Genomic DNA, 7,562 nt, shown 5'->3' on the forward strand with positions numbered 1-7,562 from the left:
GGCGGGAGCGCGCCCTGCGCAGCCTCCGCGGCCGCGGGGCAGGAGAAACACCCGGCCCAGCCCCAGCACGGCCCGCAGGCAACGCGTTACACGAGGCTCCGCTTCACAAGCCTTCCAAGAAAAGCACGTCCAGCCTCAGACTTCACTAAAATCTATATCATGTTCCTCGATAACATCATTCTTGTAGAGAAACTTGAGGATACTTTCAATTCTTTAACAAACTACTGTGGTTTTTTATACCTCCCAGACAAATGTCTTTATTTCTTTCTGTACACCTAAATTCTTCCCTTTTCTAAAAGAGCCTGTATGAATCTCTTTTCTAGAAAACAGAGCGGAAGAGGCTCAAGAACTAGTTGCACATCTAGAGTCAAACAGGTTATGTCAGCAAGGACTTCAATAGGACTTTCTTTACGGAGCCACATTCACCAGAATTTCATATAGGCACATGCAGATGCACATATTTGATACCCACATGGCATGTTAATTCTGTCCCCAACTTGGTCAAACTAAGTTTTCTGAAAGAAGGAAATGGAGTTTCCCTCAGGACCAGGGAGCCTAGGGCCATAAGAAAAATAAATAAAAATAAATTGCCATTAGATTAAAAAAAAGTCTATTACACCAACAGCTATGTCCAACAATTCTGAGATTTGGAATGCAGTCTATTCTATAGTATCTGCTCATAGCTATGGAAAAGAATACAAACCAATAGAAGCTAAACTTGCTTCAGGCTCTTTGCCTGTACTGAAGGTGCCAGGACACTTAATATAGCAGAGTCTACCCAAACATAAATGAAAAGAATTATAACCTCATGCATTAGGGATTTGGATGTAAGGCAGAATATACCCAATGCACCAAAATGTGAATGGTCTACACTGTAGACTGAAAAGGTATACAGAGCAAAGTGTGAAGCAGAGCACAGAATGAATGAAAGATAAGACAAGAATCATGGGAGTAGAGAAAATGGGCACAGAATGTTCCCAGACCCCCTCAAGGAACACAAACTGATCTTCATGTCAAAGCTCAGTCTCTGCTTTAGGACACATTTTTGCAATTTCTTTCTGAGCATAAAGCAAACAGCCATATGCTTACAAAAGAAAAAGGAAAAAGAAAAAAAAAAAAAAAGAAAAAAGGAAGGTGGGGGGGAGTACTGACTGATTTTAATTATATAGGAACTTAACTGAACTATAAGTTAAAGCTATAATATTAGCTACAATATAGAAAGCTAGTGAGCAATCCAACCAAAATAATGGATAAAAAAAACTGATAAAATTTTACCATTCAGTGACAGAACATGAAGTGTTGTGTTTTGTTTTCAAATAAGTAATTTAAGTAACATACATTACTCATGGACGCAATAGGGTTAATATTGGAAAGACAGGACACATAGGTTTTTAAGGTGTTAAAAATTATTTTTTTTAGCCTGTAAACATCCTTGATTACTTACTACTAGCAGCTACGAATTTACTGTGATTTTTGAAATGTGCAACCTATACATATAATTACACAAAACCAATTTTTTTTTTTTTAATTAAATTCCTCCTCCCTAATATTTATTACAGCAAGAATTTACCACTATTTTAATTTGTCAAATTTTACACAGGAAAAGATAGTCAAAGAAGATTACTGCAATGCATTTTGGTACAACCTATCCAAACATATCACCACCTGTACTACAAACTACTAGATCTGAGAATGCACTGACAACCTTTACTTAAAGTTACACCTTTCAGTCATGTCAGTAAAAACACAGTTCAAATTAAAATCACTGCATTATAGCACACCTGTTTTCTAAACACTGCGGTTCACATTTCCAGAAACAAAGTGGCTGGAATGATTTCCTGAATCTCAAAAAAAACGAAAAGAGAAAGCAAGCTATTTCTTTTAATCAACTCATACTTCTTTTAGCTAGCAGGTTGTTGTTCATTTAACAGGGGCATCTTGAACAAGAAGCACTCCATGAACTTGTTAACAGTAGCTATTTTTGAAGACAGTAATTTTGAGCCTAATCAAGTGACAGCCTCAGCAAAAGGCTGATCTTCCTCACAGCCTTCTTGATTCAGTTTAAAAAGCCTGACCAGGGAAACAAAAGCAGGTAACATGCATTAAGTAGGACAAGATGGTGAATAGCTTTAGACTGGTTTTGTTTCTTCTGGTTATTTTTGGAATGCAGTGCCTTTGGTTATTGGTACATCAGTCATTAAAAGAACACCTAGAAGCCTGGCTTACTACTGCCCAACTCATATCATCCAAGAGATATACACATCTGAACTCTCAATGTTATGTTGAGATTTTCTGGATTTATTTAGCATTAAGCATGCAAACAGGAAAAATAGTTAGTAACTCCTTAAGGTAATGTGCCCTTGCACCTTCCCACTTAACAGGAGAGTAAAGTTTTCCACAGAGACATAGAGAGTGGGGTGGGAAAACAGCAGTACGACTGAAAAAAATCAGTATTTTTATTAAAATCAAAGCCCGGGTTTGGAGAATGAGATATTGGAAGAATTTCAGTGGTTAGAAGTTACTGTAAGGCTGGAAGTTAGGTACCAATACAATGACTTAGGACAAATAACATTTCTATACATATAGTAAATGCAGTGTGCATCTAATTGTACTTCTAGATATTAAAATATAAAGTACCAATAAGTTGCATGACAATGTAAACATACCCAAATAAAACCAATGCTGTTACTAAATACAGTTTTGCAGTGTTTGAAAAAAGTAGAGACCATTATTATTAACTTTAAATTGCAATCTGACTTTTACTAAAGTGGTAAGATTCACCATCTTGAAACAACTTTACATTTTCATAGTATTCTATATACCAAAACAAAACAAAAAAACCCACACAAACCCAAATGTCTTCAGCTGATACATTTTTATAATACTTGAAAAATCAGAAGTCCTTGCAGGATTGAGTACTTCAAAATGCTGTGTCTGTGCTAATTTATAAGTGTACAAAGGAATGAATCTATAAATACTTTGCACAATTACATAGAGTTCAACTATTTATGTTCTTTTTCAAACATACATAAAAGACTCTCCTGTTTATAACCTTACATTTGGAGGAAGCATTTCAATATTAAATTTTTAACTCTGAATTGGCACTTCCTTGATTATATCTAAATGAATGTAAAGCCAAAAGTGTTCTTTCGTAGCACAGTATTTATCTGAAAAGTGTAACAACACCAGCAAAAAAAAAAAAAAGCCATTACATTAAATTAAATTTCAAAATTATTATTTTTTTTTTTCCATAGGATCTATGTCATTTTATGTAAAAAGCAGCTAAAGGCTGACAGCTTTTAAACTTGATGGATGCTGTTATATCAGAGTTCATGAATGGCCTGCATGTTCTTTCTTCTTTAGTTTTTAAATTTTGACATGTTGATAACAATAAACTTTGACTAAATAAGTCATCTTTCAGGTTTTCTTTAAGCATGCACTGGTCTATCAGATTTAACAGCTGAAGTACATATCAGAGCAGTAACACCTAACATTATTCCAGTTCCTTGTAATTCTTTATTATTTAATTATAGCAATAAATAAGAATAAGCATAGAACAAGAGGATACATATAGAATCATTTAGGTTGGAAAAGACCCTTAAGATAATCAAGTTCAATTGTAAACCTAACACCAGTCAACCATATCTCTAAGTGCTGCATCAAATTATTCATGTTCTCCCCCAATTCATTTGTCTCTTCCTTTCAATTACTCTTTTGGATGTTTGTAAAATGTGGGAAATAAACAACATAAAAAAACCCATAACACCAAAACAATCTCAGAGAAGCTAATATATGTATGAGCACATTAAAGACGCATTTTAGACTAGTAGCTTATGTCAATGTGTGATTAGACAGTTTTTCAACATCACACTTCCAGTTACACACACATACAGAAAATATCTTTAGAACATTAAGCTGTTAGAAGAACTCTGAGTTGGTAGTCAACCATTAAGGCTATGTGGGTGGAGAGGAAAGAAATTTCATTTGGGTGATTTTTTTAATATATATTAAAAATATTTTGTTCTTCTTTCTTCTTGATGTCTTGTGACAAAATGACTGTAAAATCATTGACCTAATTCACACATAACACAAGACTGAGCTCTAAAATACACCAAAAAGACACCCCTGTAGTCTCACCTTACAGGTGTGCAATTAAAATTAATGGAAGAACCACTTGAGGGATATATGGTTCTGAGGTCTTCAAAGTATCAGAGTAATTAACTTTTTTCAACTAGACCTGATAGGGAAAAAGCAACACTAGGTAAGAGTTCCCTGACTTTGTTTCAGGACTGTCAATTTTATTTATTTATTTATTTTTATTTAAGAGCCCTGATCTCTACTTTTGGAGGCAAACAGTGTATTAGCTGGAATATCAAATTCCATAATTTTTGTTCTACAAAAAATGGAAGGTAAACAAGACACCTTCAGGTCCAAATTAGAAGCCGCATTAAAAGCAATTCTAAATGCTTCAACTAGCAAGAATTCAGATAAAAGACAATAATAGCTAATTTCATTTAAGGTCTGAAGAAAATGTTGAGAACCAGAAAGATCTACTTAATTATTCTGATTTAAACTGGATGAGATTAAAGATATGCCATTTTTACCCAGTCCCGTCTTCATTACCATCACAGGTATAGAAAGCTTCTGTCAATCTCCCTTGCTACCTTAACTCCTGCAGGACAAAAACAGTCAGAATACCACATGGACAGTCAGAAAAGGAAGACAGGGAGACTATATTAGCATGATTAAAACAGAAAATCTTAAGAAACCTGTTTCAGAAGTATTGTCTCACTTCTCAGTTCCTAATTCCAGTCTCCCTCTTCTTAGGGGACTGACTTCAACTATCTTTGTAATAATTAACACAAACCAAAATTAAGTATCTCCAGAGAAATGTATAAGAATTTACTATCTAAGATTACATTTTCCTATCTTCTTGTCTTCGGAAACTATTTTATGTAATAACAAAATATAACATTTATTCCCACATTACCAGGCAGAAGCATATGCAAAAATTCTGACATTCAAATATGCAGTCAAGTCACACCCGCCTCAAAATCTCAGTTCTTTTCACGCAGTCCTAGAACTGTTAGCAAACACTGGCCTACTGCCAATGTTAACACACATTGGAGAGATGACATAAAGTTGCTTAGAAAACTAAACCCCAAGTTTTTACAAAACTGTTAATGGCATCAATTACCACATGATGACAGTTAACATCAAAACAGTTTTACAGCATCTTTTAGATTCCCATTTCTTCCCTATTTTAAGGCCTCATTTTTTGAGTTTTCTTCTAATCCCATGCACAAGGAACCTTCTGCAGGAGGTTGAGTTGTTTTGTTTCCTGCAGTAGAGTATTTCCTAATAAAAACTGACACAGTTTCACTGAAACATTCCATTAGGAATCAATAAGATAAATTAAATCCTATTGCTGTTACTTATATAGCACTGCATTCTATGGTAACTGAGGGAGACTTTTAACTGTGCTCACAAAAAAGTCCATACAATAAGAAGCAGAAGCATCTGAAGAGCACTAAACTAAATTTGCTCTTTATTCTTTGAAAAAAATTTACCGTCTACATCACCAAGCAACTCACTGGGCTAACTACTACATTAAAATCTATTCTCTAAGTACTTCTCTCTAAGGCAGGAAGACAAATGAAAAACTTTAATGGTTTTAAAGAAAAAAAAAAAAAAGGCATTTTCCAAATTTACACAGCAAGCTGATGGCAGAGTCAAGAACAGAGCTCCTGTCTCAGGAGTCCCAGATTCTAGTTTCTTGTTTACTGGAGGATGGTGTGTGTTAAATAACTTTATCGCCTTAGTTTTTTAACTAGCTGAGTTTTACAGAACCTACCTAGAACTGAACTATCCAGTTCTAAGCACGTACCATTGGGAAACACTGGAGTTTTGTATCTTTTTTTGCTTTTTATTAAATACATAGAAACGATCACTGTAGGGTTATGTATCACCTGCATGGCACTTACAAACTCTTCTTCAAATTAATATAAAATTTCTGCAACTAACATCATAGAATCATCATAGAATCACAGAACGGTTTGGATTAGAAGGGACCTTAAAATCTTCCTGTTCCAACTGCCCTGCATGGGCAGGGACACCTCTCACTAGACCATGCAGCAACCTAATCAATGCTGAAGATTTTTGCTGCATAATCCCAGTGCAGGTCACAAAGTTATTCCATAGATGTCACAGATGAAGATTTATGATTATGTCACAAAGCTCCACATTTAGGATGTAAATTTCTCAATCCCAAATTTTCAAGCTGCAAACTATGGCACAAAAAGAAAAAAACAAAACACAAACCCCAAACAAAACAAAACCACTTGAACTTGTACTCTCCTGGTAACTGTAAACACTAATCCCATTATCCTTCACTGATGTAAGCATAGCAGCAACTTGCTTTATGTTTTATATTCCAGCTGTGTTATGCAAACTAATTAAATATATATAAGTGCATATTTTTATCTGCAGCAGGCATAATTCAACCCTGAATTAGCACTCCAGAATGCAGTAGTAAGAACACACATATGTAATCTCATAATCACAATTTATTACTTGTTGGCTTTAATCTTTGTGTCAGATGCTACTTTATCCCCAAACTGGTACACAGATCTTTCAAAATGCCTAAAAATACAGAGCTTATACTGAAGAGGAAGAACTAAAATTGCTTCGGTTACAATTAATGACAGTCTTTAAACATGACATGGAGTATAATTTTTTAAAGCTGCATTTCTAACTACTTGTTTTACTTTCCCCTGTGAATTATGCAAATTGAAGTTAAATCAAGTAAGTCTTCCCCCGTCCCTGAAAGTAAAACCACAATTAAGACATCCTGAACTGTTGCACTTGGTGAAATGGATCTGCGATTTATTTTGTTTCACTCTGAATTACTGATTAAATCTGGTTATTAAAAAAATTTCCCCTTTTTCTTTGTATTCCTGTATTGTTTTGAGTAAACATTAGTCTCTTCGAGTAATGTGAAAACATAACAAAGGAATCCTAATTTTCGATATTACATTTACTTCCTGAGTGACCTGCACCTTCTGTGGGGAAAGCATTGTCTTCTGCTGCTACTCACGGCCCATAACACAAATAGTATAAGGATAGGCAAAAATAAACTATTGAGTCACATTTCTTTTGTTAGAATACAGAAGCTGTCTGGATAACTTAACTATGCATACCCCTCTGGCAAAACCCCATGTATATTTAGATTTCCTTTTACGGCATTGGTGGGTTTGTTTTGACCTGGTAAAGCGCCTGAACTCAGCTCTAAACCTACTGAGAGACTTCATATATCTTCAAAGCAGTCTCAGAGACAAGTTGGACGACAGTAAATAAACGAACAGGGAAAACAGCTGGAAGGTGGGGGAAGTGCCTCATACATAAGATACTAAACAATTTGAGAAGCACAATTAAGAAGTTGCATTCTTAATTAGGATTTCCTGGATTACTGAAAAGGATTTCTATACACATAACTTAATAAGCACTTGACAAAGGTAAACCAGCAGAATTTCATCACAAGACCATCACAGAAATAGCTTAGC

Source organism: Chaetura pelagica, unplaced genomic scaffold, assembly GCF_000747805.2.
Source record: "Chaetura pelagica isolate M959 unplaced genomic scaffold, ChaPel_1.0 scaffold90, whole genome shotgun sequence".
In the NCBI taxonomy this organism is placed as follows: domain Eukaryota; kingdom Metazoa; phylum Chordata; class Aves; order Apodiformes; family Apodidae; genus Chaetura; species Chaetura pelagica.